The sequence below is a fragment of the Acanthisitta chloris genome, unplaced genomic scaffold, assembly GCF_000695815.1.
Source record: "Acanthisitta chloris isolate BGI_N310 unplaced genomic scaffold, ASM69581v1 scaffold25317, whole genome shotgun sequence".
NCBI classification, from domain to species: Eukaryota; Metazoa; Chordata; class Aves; order Passeriformes; family Acanthisittidae; genus Acanthisitta; species Acanthisitta chloris.
In genome coordinates, this window is record NW_008681354.1 from 60 (window position 1) to 13,449 (window position 13,390).

A 13,390-nucleotide genomic window follows, 5' to 3' on the forward strand; every position below is an offset into this window, starting at 1 on the left:
CCCAAAATGGAGGCAGAGCCCCGGGCTGGGAGGTTCGGGGAGACGCGGCCGCTCCAGCCTTTTGTTCCCCTGCCGAGCGTGGCTTGGGGGTTGATTAAAAGGGATGGTGGAAAATGCCTGTGAGCGCATCCGCGGAAGTATTTATTTCCATTTATAGCAAGCGCGTTACTTTGCGAAGGCAAAATTAGCCTTGCCCACCCCGGTTTACTCTGCTGAAGTATTGCTCAATGAAGAGGAAACAATAGAACTGTCTGTTCTGTAGAGTAGTGAGGGGATGTAATGTAAGGAATCTTCTCGTTTGGGTGGTATTTGCCAAGCGTGTTATTAGCAGCTGGCAGGAGAGTGACTCTCAGGTGAGGTGTGTACAGCAGTGGACGTAAGTCCTTTGCACTTACAGAAGAAACAGAAATGTAAACCTTAACTCAAAATGAACCGTTCTGCCTTTATTGTGTGTGCTGGGAGGAACATGCCAAGGAACCACAGACAGAACTAGACTGCTCATGTGTCCTCAGTCTCCATCAGCTTTATTTATGCTTCCAGCCCTGTGTCCTTGGGGTTTTGGAGCTGAGGATCACATCTAATGCAAAGGAGTAATTCTGTTACACTAACTGACGGCACCAAACTCTGATGCTGACGCATAAATTGAGCACCGGATCCATGTTAGAAGAAATAATTTTATTCTGCTTGCTGGTAGTGGTATGAATCAAGGTGCAGAAAAAATCCTCTTGGAGGATACCAAGGAAAGGCACATTGTTAATGCTGCTATGCTTAGATACCTCAGGGTTTGTGTAGCTGCAGCCACAGGGCATCCTGCCCAGACTCAGCCTGCTTACTCCATGGCTTTGGGATGTGGTTTTTTAATCTGCCTAACAAACCAGCTCTAAACTTGGGCCTGAAAAAGGGTTAAAATGATTTTGGAAGGCCTAATTTGAGGTGATGAACATGGGTATGAAATGAGGGGTCATCTCTGTGGAAGAGACAATCGATTAAGTGTGCAGGTTGAAGCTTCCTACCTTGGGAGTGGTCTCTGTCCATATCCTCTTCAGGGACTATTTGAGACTTGGATAAACAGCAACTGCCTTTTGTGCTGGGCATGGAGTTTGCTTTGGTCCCGGTTGGCTTTCGGGGGTGTTTTCGTGGCTGTTGCCTCAGCTGTATCTGTCCATTATTGTCTGTCAGATTCAGCACTGCCACAAGACACAGATTCCCTGTTAACATTTTCCATGCTGCCTTTGCTAGTAGAAGTTGCCTCTAGAAAAGCACTGGGGGGTGATGCAGCTGTGTTCAGTACAAACCCAAGGAAGCTGCTGTAAGGGAACTCTCTGTGGAATATTTATTTACACTTGACACCCCTGGCTAGTGTTTCAGTGGTTAAAGTTTGAAGGAGAAGCAGTAAAACCTGTGGTATCCATTAGCTTTGCTGATGGACTGGAAAGCAGACTTTTCCTAATTACCTCAGTCATTACCTTGATCATTACCTCGGGTGGTTTGTGTTTGGAAGTGACCAAATTTATGCTGCATCACGTTTCTGTTGGATGCAGGGTATGTCCTGGACTCCTTTAATTGTGCTGTCCATACCTTTTGGTTTGAATTTGACTCTGTGCTGTTAACTGTCAAACTTCTCCTGCCAAAGGAAGCTGTTTCTGGACCCCAGGGACGTGATTCCCTCGTGCCTTTGAGCAGTACAGGCCATCCCGATTCTCATTTTCACCACAGCTGTCTCGGTCACGTATCCAGTTGCACAGCTTGAAAAGCCTCATTTCAGATAAGCCATTCCAGAGGGGAAAATATGCCTATAGCATAGTCCCCTGTACAGTGAGCAGATTAAACCAATCTTCTAACCAATAAGTTACTTATAAACACTGAGGTTTACAACAGGTGTCACATGGGCTGCAATTTATCTAAGTGTCACTCATTTTTCCTCATGAGGTTGATTGTGAGAGCTGCACCAAGAGGTGGAGAAACACTGGTTTTCCCCTCTTACCCCTTCAGCTCAGCCCTCCAGACATTGTGACCTTGCAGACTGTGGTGTGTGTAGGGCTAGAATTGGCCTGGGGCACACAGGCCACTTGGAAGGCAAAAGCATCCTGAAAATGTCCTTTCCCAAGTGAAAATGACCGTTGACACTCCTCCTTCTCATGAGAAACTGCTCAAGGTTATAGGGCCTGCAGTATGCAGAATTAAGTAAAGTGATACGTCATCTTGATATTTAATTTAGTAAAGCCCTTTAATAACTTTACCATTGTCCAAATAATTACATTGCCCAGAAATAACTTCCCGAAGCTGAACTGTATTCGGAAATGTTCCAGCAACAGCATATCATGAAGGGTTTTTTCCCTGAGATTGGGACAGAAGAATTTTCCCTCTTCATTCTGGAGAGCTGTTGTCTCCAGCAGAAGAACCGTGTTCAGCTCCTTGTGGAACACAGGCTGAAGGACTGTGTGAAGTGAAATACTGAGCTTTACAAAGGGCACTGCAAAGCCTGTATTGCCCTAAGAGGTTGGAATACAGGGATCCTGGGCTGCCCTGTGGGAAGTTCTGCTCTGGGAACAGTGACATGTAGTTTGTTTAAGGTTCTAAACCTGAAACAGGCCCTTGGAAAGGCAGATCTGTGTATTCTGAACTGCACATGGAGCTCTGACAAAATCTGTGTTAGGAATCAGTGACCTTGTGCTGGTTTATCTCCAGGGTAGAGAGGTAAATCCTGCTGGAATGGCTAGTGATTGTAGGGAGTAGGAAACACACTGTATTACTGCTGGGAAAAGTAGATATAAGACAATTCTTTAGTTATTTTCTCTAGGTGCACAATGACTAAGTGAGAGTGCAGGTCTCAGTACTCACCCGGTGTGTTGTATCCATGCTCTGGAAAGAAGTCAGAGGTTGATGAGGCTCTGGGACTGTGTATGTCATTAATTTTCTGTGTGTAGCTTCCACTCTTGTGCAGTGCTGTGGAAATGGTCTCTGTTGTTGAGAGGATGAGCTGCCCAGTTGTGTGGTCATGGCTGTCCTGTAAACACAGCACAAGCTTTATTTTAGCAGTCACTCACAGTGCTGCTCACACTTGCACTGGGTGATGCTCTTTTAAAACCTCTGGTACACATTCTCGTGTCAGTCAGTGTCCCTCTTGGTGGCAGGGCACCAGGGTAGATGGGATGACTTTGTGGACTCGTTTATTGTTCAGTAGCCTCTGAGTTCTCTCACCTTCTGATAAGAGCTTAAGGCCCATGCCAGGTGTTGTGCTTGAGGTAAGATACTGGTCTAAAGCCTTCTGGATCCTGCTTATTGGAGCTGCAGGGAGCAGGAGAGTGGGGTCTGGGAACTGGGACAAAGGCTGCCTTGGGAACAGCTTGCCAGGTCATTTCTAGGTTTCATCTCTCCCCTTTAGCAACATGACCCCTTCACTTCATGGAGATGTAAGCCAAAAATATTCCCTTCCTCGGTGCACTGACATTAGGGATCAGCTTGTTTCTAAAGCACCTTTGCCACACATTTTTTGGTAATGCAACATGTGTTTGGGGAAGTTCTTAGCAGTGGTGACAGCAAGTTTGAGATGAAAAACTTCCTTAGTTTACTTACGTATTTCACATGCTGCATGTAGAAACCACTCTGACAAAAACACTATGTTCACCCTATGGATGAAGCCAAACTTGAGCAGAGTTGCTGTTCCCAGTACTTACTAGCCACAGCAAAGGTCCCTTCAAAGCAGGGATGCTGTACTCAGGGTGCAGTGTGGATCAGGACATTGGCACTGAGCCTCTTACCCTGCTTACAGCAAATGCTGGATAGCCACGAGCTTTTAAGCTCTGTGTGGGATGCACTTTGAAATTCCACCTTGACAACTTTCAACCTCAGAAATTGCTGCGCTGTTCTTACTTCAAACTCATTTCCTTGCCAAAGGAAACATTTAGTAGTGGTAGTGTGAGAAGGCCTTGGTTCAGATTAAGGTCTTGGTGACTTCAGGGCTGCAGGAGCCGTGGGATGCTGCAGACAGGTTTGGATGCAGGGACAGTTGTCCTGGCAGCTCTGCAGGTCCCAGGCTCTGAGTGGGTTCTGTGGGTGTGCAGGGTGTCACTGCACAGGTGTGGTGCACTGTAGTCACGTTTTGCATTTAAAAAAGCACGTATCATCCTTTGATTTACCATTTAATCAACATGTTTTGTTGTAGTTCTCATCTTGTGTTTTCACTCAGGAAACAGATGTTATTTTCTGGCTTCAGTGACATGGATTTCATAATGATCATTTGTGATGGATTGCTGAAATGGGAGATGGAGCTGCTTTGTCCTCACACTGCCAGTTCTCAGTAACTGTTGCGTGGTCTGAGAAAGCTTGGCTGAACTGTGAGATGTGGCATTATTTTTAGTGAAGATTCTGTGCTGCATGATTATGCTGTGCTTTGAGTGGAGTTTGATGGCAACAGGAATTAATGCATTGATTTCCAGTTTGTTCTCCCTTATCTGTTTTCATTTCTTTTGCTGAGTGGAAAAGGAATTAAAGCCAAGAAACCCAAAATTCAGGTCTTAGCTGTACTCATGTTTTTCCACACACCCCTTTAGTAGGTCACTGAATCATTCTTGTTGGTTACTTTCCCATGTGGGGAAAAAAGTTTCCATTCTCTTGGAAAGCAGAGTTGATAGACAGTCACTTGAGCAGCTGCTTATCTGCCTGTGTGTCCTTAAGCTATGATTAGTCTTATCAAACAAAGGGGTATCTAGTGGAGCAGCAAGCTGGGAAGTGGTGGGGAGGAATAAAGGGACCTTTGTAGCCACATGGAGCTGAAGGCTGAGCATTTCTGGGATGTCACAGGTGTTTTGACAGGCTTCAAGTAGGGAGTGAACTCTTAAGTTGTTGTGTGTGGGTGGAATTTTTCCCCTAACAACAGCACTCAGAGACGTGTTGAGAGGCCAAGGAGTGAGGCTGGAAGGTCACTGAGATTGGGAGTAAAATGAGGAGGATCTTTGAGTCACGCATTGAATGTATTGGAAGGGCCAAGATGAAGGCACGTGATGAGTTGGGTGGTGTTGACAGGTGTCACGGGGTGCAGATGGGAAGGAAAAAAAGATACTGTGCAGTTCAAGTCAAACAAACGATGTCTCAGCTGAGTGGGTTTGAGCCTGGGTTACAAACTCACTGAACTGTGAGAGTGAGGAAACACTCAGCAAAAGGCTGGAGGGAGTGCCAGCAAGGAAAGGCAGGTCTGTGGGGACACTGGGGAGGAGAGAAGAGGTTGGAATTGTCCTTAGAGGAGATCTGATGGAAAGGACAGAGGTGAATGATAAACGATGAGTTGGGGAGAAAAGAGGATGCTGGTGTAGTGCTGTTCAGGGCAGGAGAAACACCTGTGAAAGGGAAGAATAGCTGGAAGGTAGGGGCAGAGGGTTGAAGGTGTGGCTGGAGTCAGAGGTCCAGTGTTTCTTCCCCATGCTTTGATCTTTGGTGGGTGGTTAGGCAGGAAGATGCTGAGGGTGTGTCTGATGGAGGGAGAGAGCAGTGGGGCAGCCCCAGGCGTGGGAGCCAGGGATGGTGCTGCAGTGAAACGGGGCAGCAGAGCTCAGGGGCCTGGTTTGGCTCCTCAGGCTGGTTTGCTGCTCGAGGGAAACAGAACAACAGCAGCAAAACCCCTTACCAGTTTAGCCACTTGGGCCAGTTGGGTTTAACCTGGTTTCATTTCTGATTACCAGACTGCAGGCTATATGCTTGCACTTCCTTTCTTTGTGTGCAGAAATTAATTGCATGTACAGCTTTCCTCCTCTGCCCTTTGATATCTCAATGTCATTGGCACAAGCAGTTTCTTTAAAGACAAAACTTCTAAGCTACTTCTGAGGAAAAAGACAAACTTTCTAAACTCTTTGATGGCTATAGAAATATTTTACAGCTTTAATACAATTTTCCTTTTGCTCTGGGAAGGAAACCTTTAACATGTCCATAAAACAATTAGGAAGACGATTAGGAAAAGTACTTGTTTCAGTTGCCTCCAAAGAAAATAAGAGTTGGTTCTTTGTGTTTCAGACAGTGATGGAAAAACCAGAATCTGATTGTTTTCAGTGCAGGCTGGAGTTAGACTATTGTCACAGGTTTTGAAGCAGGAAGGCTTGAAAAATGGGGTTAGGAGAAGCAAAGTTATCCAGAAATTGCTTCTAATAGTTTCACTACTAGAATAGAAATTCTAAACATGATCATTTCAAGTAATTTTTGGTTTGTTTGCTCAAATGGGAGCTGAAAGGTCATTTTTGATTGTTTGTTTTTGAACATAAAACACACCGACTTGGTGCCATTCAGAGGATAATTAATGTCACCTTCCCTTGGTAAGTGAAGCTGCAATGGCCATCGGAAATGTTCCAGTGTGCGTCTGCCACAGCTTATTTACTCTGTGACACAAGCACAAAGCTCTTCACTAGCCCTTGGTTTCTTGGCTGTTGATCTTAGATAAATCAGTTTCTCTTTTTCCTCCCTTTCTCCCTTCTAAAAGTGACCAAAATGCTCTCAGCACCAGAGAGACCTAGATGTGTGTTCTGGCCTTTTGGAAAGGGGAAACAAAGCCATCATGTTTAGAAGCTGACATAGGAGTCTAAAAGGAAATCCTATCCAAGATGACACCTCAGCTGCCAACTTAAAATGTGAGGAGACAATGGAAGAAAGATTCAGGAGGGGATGAGGAAGGGGATGTGAAGCTTACTGACAGCTCTGTTGGAAAAGCTGCCGTTGTAACTGGTGAGGAGCTCTACAGGTACAAATTGCAGGGTAATAAAAGCAGGCTGATGCTTTAGTGGTAACCCTAATGGTTGTGGAAGGCAGAGCTCTGCTGAGTGCCTCCAGCATTCCCAGCACTGCCTGTGAGCAGCACCTGCTGGCACAGGGGGCTGTGGCCCTGGAGGCATCGTGGCTCCCTCCTGCAGGCACCGAGCTCTGCAGCATCACTCTGGGCCTCTGAGGCTGTTGCTGATGGTGCCCTTTTGGAGAATCTAGAAACCCCTTTTGCTTTTAGAACATTGGGAGCTGCTGTGTTATGCATAGAGGCATTTGGATTTTTCGCCTGTGGAGGGTTGGTTTGTAGGGCTTGGAAGTCCAAATGGTGTCAGCTACCCTGAGCTGTCACTCGGTTGCCACGTGAGGCAATGAGCCCTTCTGCAACAGACAGTTGTTCAGAAGCTGAACTGCCTCTCCAGGCAGCAGGAGGACCCTGCCTGTTGGGGACCTGTCCTTGCTCTGCCAGCAGCAGTGGTGAGGGCTCCCTGTCTGCTTTTGCCCCGTGGCTGGCTGCACTGCAGTTGCTGCACTCTGCCTCCTGTGCTAAACGTAGTGTTGGTTTGAGCAGCTGTTTGTCAGCCCCAGCTCCCGTGGGGACAGTGTTTATCTTGCTGCCATTCTCATACATGTGACAGTCTCTCATAGGTCTCTTACAGGCTTAGTGTCCCTGAGGAGCAAGTGTCAGAGGAGGCCTGGGTGACAGCTTGGCCACTCTGTGCAGGGTGAATGACTGGCTGCTGGGTGACTGCCATTCCCTCTCTGTTAAGCAGATTTCAGCTTGTGCCTTAAGGTGTGGAAAGTCTGTGCGGCTTAAGAGCAAGCTCAGCCACAGTTACCTTTGTGCAAGACTAGTATTTTTAGTTAGGCTGCCCAGCTGTGACCTCAGATGGCTAATGGAAAATGGGATTGGAGAGGACCATAGGAAGCCACCCAGGCCTTGGGAGAAGATTCCTTCCCTTGGCTGGTTATCCAGGCATGGCCACTTGCAAGGTGCATGTAGGTGCAAGGCTAAGGGTGTTAGGAGTGGTTCTCAGAGCTGCTTTGTCACCTTTGAGACTGTAAAACCAAAGGTGACAGACCAGATGGGAAGGGCTTGCAAGCCACCACTTGGAGTAGCATGCAGCAGGGTATTAGTGAAAGAATCTGATTCCCTTCAATTAGTGTCTGCAAGTGTATTTTGGCCAGACCACTGCTGGCCTGCAGCTAACCCTTTGACATGATAGGGATTGTGCCATGCTGTGATGCTGGAGAAGGGTTCAGCTGTTTAAGTGGCTGAGCTTAATGAATTGATCACTTTTTCTGAAAAGCACAGAAAGATTTTAATGACTTGTTAAATTTTAATGACCTGTTAGAGAGCTTTTAATCCTTGGTTTTGTGTTCACAGCACACTATCTACAACAGTAATGCACAGTCAGAAATCTTTGCATCTCTCACTGCCAGTTTAGTTGATGGTGTGGTACAAGGAAGCAGTGGATACAGTTCTTTTCCTCTATTTAATGCCTTTTCCTGCTTGAATTTTTTATAAGTGTAATGCCTTCTACATACAGAGATAAATAGTGGGAGAATTTCTGGATTTCCAGGAGTGTCTGTATTGCTCATTTGTACCACACCAGTGCAAGCAGATGATATCCTTATGGGCAGAGCACATATGTGGTGTTTGTGCTTCTGCTGCATTCTAGATTAACAACATTTCCCTGTGTGTTCTCCCAGTGATTTGGGAAGCAAAGGAGAGAATTTTGAGGGGGACAGTTCAATGCAGAAGTAGAAGAGCTGAGGCTGCTTTCAGCTGAAGGAGCAAAGGAAGAACGGTCAAGAGATTCCCCCTTTAGTCCATGAAGAGTTGTCCTTGCCCAAGTACAGGGATCTGATGCTACAGCTTTGTTTTTGTGTGATTGTGAGAGAGTTGCTTCCATCTCAGCTGGGAGATGAAAGGGTGGTCTTGTGTTTGCTGGTGTTGGGTGGGATTCACTTGTACCAGGGTTGGCTTGTGAATAAGAGCAAGAGTTGAAGAGTTGAGCCTTGAGGGTGACCGAGGGGGTCAGGAGAAGATCCAAACAGCCTTGCTCTTGTGTAATACGTTTGCCCTTCTTGAGAAAGAGGAGTGCTGTTACTGGTTTTGGAGTGAGACAGCAGCTGCATTGTTTATACTTGGGTCTTGCAGATCTGGGGGGAAGGTGCCAGCTTGCAAGTGTGCCCTGGTGTGAACCCTCTGCGTGGTGTGTGTGCTCCCCTGCGTGGCTTGTGTCCTGCACCGGGTCTGCCCTGGTGTTGTGAGAGAGTCCTGCTGGTGTGAGAGCTTGAGTGAACAGCAGAGCCTTTCTGCTCTGAAAGTCACTGCAGTGAGTACAGGACCTTGGCCCTGGCTGTGTCCTGCCAGGCTGAAGAAGCAAAGGAAGGAATACAGCTGTTTTGTCCCAGAGAGTTTGTGTTGTATGTTGTACTACTGCCTGGAACAGCTATACAGAAGCGTGTGGAAGCAGGATAAGGCCTCTTCTTTTCCCTGATCCTTCCAGCAGCAGAGCCTGTTACTCCCCACAGATCAGCAGGGTTGTTTTTAGAGGTATGTCTGCATAACAGGATCCAAGCAAACATTGCAGAGGCACCAGGGAGGCTGTGCTGCTGCAGTCTGTCAAGTTCATTGTGTTCAGAGCTCTCTAGCATGGGATGTTTACTGGAAATCCTGGCCTCCCTGTCCCTCTGCCACGTTGTTTACTCTCCAGTCCCTCAAGGTCCCATAGTAACGGGTGCTCTGCCTGCAGTGCTTCAAGAACACGTCAGCAGGAGTGACCTTGGCCAGCAGGGCCAGGAGACCTCTGTCCAGGCTGCAGCAAACACAGTGCCTTGTCTACTCAGCAGCCAGACCCTTCCCCAGCCCACATGAGCTCACTGCCCTACACGCTCTTCTCATCCACATCCCCCTGTCTGTGCCAGGGGCTTTGTGGCCTTGGCACCAAATTGTAATGTAGGACAAGGGTTAGACTCTCTCCATCACCCCAGGAGGGATGGTACAGAGCCCAGGCCTGTGTGCTGCTGTGTCTTTGGAGCAGCTGCAATGAAGTGACTTTGGGGTTTCACAATAGACCTAAAAATAACTCAGGCCTACTGCATTTAGTTACTCTCCAGCAGCTCTACGTTCATGTAAACATGCTGTGAGCCGTCACAGGCTGTTCTAAATTCTTCTCCCTGCATCTTTGGCTGCTGCAAAATCTCTTCCCTGTTTGTCCTCACTATTGCCACCATTCCCAGGGGTACAGAAACCAAAGCAGAAATCGTGGAAGAGCTTCTCAGCAGGTCTTGGTGATTCTTCTTTGAAGTCCATGATTGCTCTTCATTATCTTCTTATTATGCAGAATTTTACTTTTGGAGCTGTGGTGTGACACTTAATGCAGTGTGTGTTAGTTGTTGAAAACCATTACTTTGTAATGTGTTGAGACAGAAGTGATCAACAAGGTTAAAAAGGAAAGGTGTGCACATGAAAAGGAAAACTAAGGGGGGGGGAAAAGTTAAAAGGAAATACCAGGGCTGTGGGTCTGGCAGCCGTTAGAGAAGAAGTGCCAAGCAGGAAGAGGCCACTGGAAGATCTTGTTGCATTCCTGATCTGCCAATCACTGGATATGGGTGTTATCTGCTGCCACATTTCCCAGAGCCAAGAGTGGTATAATTTGTTCTGGGATGGTTGGTCTCTGTTCATCCTGATGAATTTCTGCATGGAAGCTGTTGTCTGAGTGAGCTTATCCTTAGCAAGTCAAGCTCTGCTAATAATATTTACAGTGGCAACTGTGCATCAGGAGAACTCCTGGTACTTGCGTGAGAGGCAGCACAAGGAAGTCCTGGTTCTGCTGTGCTGTGGATTCAGGAATGGGCTCTGGAACTCGTGTGCCTGTCAGCAGCACGTACAGGTCTGGATGCATGTCCTGCTCCTCGTGGTAGCTCGTTCTGTACCGTGCCCAGAGGAGGCACAACTGTTTCCCTGGATAAACTCCTGCACATTAGTATCTGCACAGGTAATTCAGTTTAGTCCAGCTTTCTGTTTGCTTGGTAAACATCTGTCCCTGACAGGATGGAGGTTGAGAGAACTTGGATGGAAAATGTGATGATGTGCCAGATGTGGGAAAGCATGAAGCAGTGAAAGGGAATGACCTACTTGCTTTTGTCCTTCCTAACACAGCTTTTGAGAAGGAAATTGAGGGGTTGTAGGGAGGAACAGAGTTTGTGACCTGGAAACATACAAAAATAACTTTTCTGGGTTTGAGGATATGAAACTTGTAGAAAGGAAGCTTATTGCAAATGAAGTTAGGGTTAGGATGGGAGAACTGACTTGATCAATACAAATATCCTTAAGGAGGAAACTGCACTCAATTCAGGTAATTAGCAATCATGTTTGACGCCTAAAACCTGTTGATAGTAGGCAAACATTGTGAAATAACAGAGCCCAATGCAATCTCTCCAAAATCTAGGGCATCTGAGTGGTTGGAGCAGTCACCATAGTGGTTGTTCTCTACTAAAAATGTCACTATTCCTCCCTTTCCAAAGCAGAGACCTGCAAACCAGGACAGGTACCTCACCCAGGCTGGACCTGTGGCCCCTTCTGGATGGGTGTTCCTACAGCTCTTACTAGAGAGCGTGAGGTCTGGTGCCAAGTGCTGGAACGAGCTACACAGTGTTTTAGTGTCAGCTGTGAAAAACTTGCAGGCAGCGTTTGGTCTCTGGGAGCTGCAGATAAGGCAGTCAGTGATGCTGTGTGGCTGCTCTCTGTGTTATCAGCCCCTTCCTGACCTGCTCCTTCCCTCAGCAGCTGCCTGAAGGTACTGGGCATTCCACAGTGTTGTGAAAGCAGAGAGCCAGTTGTGATCTGAGTCATTCCTCCCGTGGGGAGGGGTGATCTGTAATCAAACTGCAGGGGAACCAGAGGAATTCCTGTGTTCTGGTGAGTCTTTGTTGCGCTGTCAAATAGTTTACTCTTCGTGGGAACTGTGTCCTTAGATTTTACTCGTTTACTTTCTCAAATCAGTTGCTGAAGAGCACAGCTCAGCACTGAACTCTGCAAGTAGATGCACAGAATTCTGCAATAAAGGCTAATTTATTACTGGCTCTAATAAAGCTTTGGTCTGTGAAGGCTGTTTAGGGACCCAGCATGGATCCCATCTGTTTTCAGTATCCAGTTGTACAAGTAGAACCCTCAGATCTCCAGTAAAAATCTTAGCAGAGCTTAAGGAGCCCGAAACGTTTATTAGCAGTTTTTATTAGCACATTAGTAGGCGTGGTGTCTGAGCTCAGCATGTGGTGATTACAGGCTGGGTGGATGCAGCTTGGGAAAATGGGCATGCAGATCTCAGGGAGTTTAGAGAGATTGCTGCTCCCTGTAGCAAGAAGGAGTGTTATTTACCTTTAGTTTGAACTCTACAAAGTGCAGGTTGAGGGTAGTTTTGGCACATGGGAAAAACATGGTTTGAAGAGGTTTGTTTGAGGCTGTTTTGTAGCAAGATTCAGGAAAGTGCTGATATTGTCACAGGGGTAACTTGTGAAGTCACCACTTGCTTCAGCACATAAACCATCTCAGTCCATTTGGAAGTCAGTCCAGCTGTGTCTTTTAGCTAGTGCACAGGTGAGTGGCATGAGGATTTCTGGACCATTTTGCTGCTAGATACCTAATTGTCATAGTTACTAGGAGGAATGACTTTATAGGGTATAATGCAATAAAATCAGGGTCTTTCTCTGACACTCACCACATATAGTGAGGTTAAATACTGCTTTGTAAAGTTAACTGCTGTGAAACAGTTGCCAGTGCCCTGTGTTGTGCATAGTGACCATAACCACCAGCATTCTAAAGTAACAAATTCCACTCTTCATCAGGACTGGAGCCACGTTCCTAAGGACTGGGCTGAGCTCTCCATCCGTGTGTGGGAACCAGAATCACCAGTACCCACCTGGAACCAAAGGGCTGGTGTTGGTGAAGGCATTGCCAAGGCACATAGATCCACAGAGCTCTGAGCTGAGGCATTCCCTGTGAGGTGTACATGACCTTTTAGAGGTGCTTTTATTTTTATTTTTTTCCACATTCCAGGCTGGTTTATGTTAACTCTGGAAGAAGTTTTCTCCCTCCATTATCTTTCTGTGGGATTTTGACTGATCTTTCAGTAGCTTTAGAAGTAGCACAGCAGTGCCTTTAGCTGCTCCTGTGTCTTGTGCTCTTTCTGGTTCAGCTTTTATATAAAGTTTGGTGCAGCCCTGAGCCTGTGCTGGGTGAACCTGGGAGTGGTTCCTGCTGTTCCTCACTGCAGAGAGCTGGTGTGAGAGCTCTAGGTCACACGGGGAGCACTGGGGGAGCATCTCTGCTTCAGCACACCCCAAAGGCACTGTCAGAATAAGATCCCTGAAGTCCTGCAGTGTATTTATAGGCTCGCAATGTCGTTCAGAGAAGGTTACACTATCCTCTGGGGCAGAAGTGCTGGTTTCGGGTTTCTCTGCCCTCGGAGCACAGTAAACAGCCCTGGGCTCGGGTGGGTGTGTGGTGCACAGAGCTGTGCAGATGGGTTTGGTTTGGGCTTTTCAGCAGCTCTGCCTGTGAAAAGCCTTTGAACCATGACATGGGTCCCAGGGCATCACATCTTGATCCGTTCGTTGACCCAGGCAGAGGTGTTCAGCA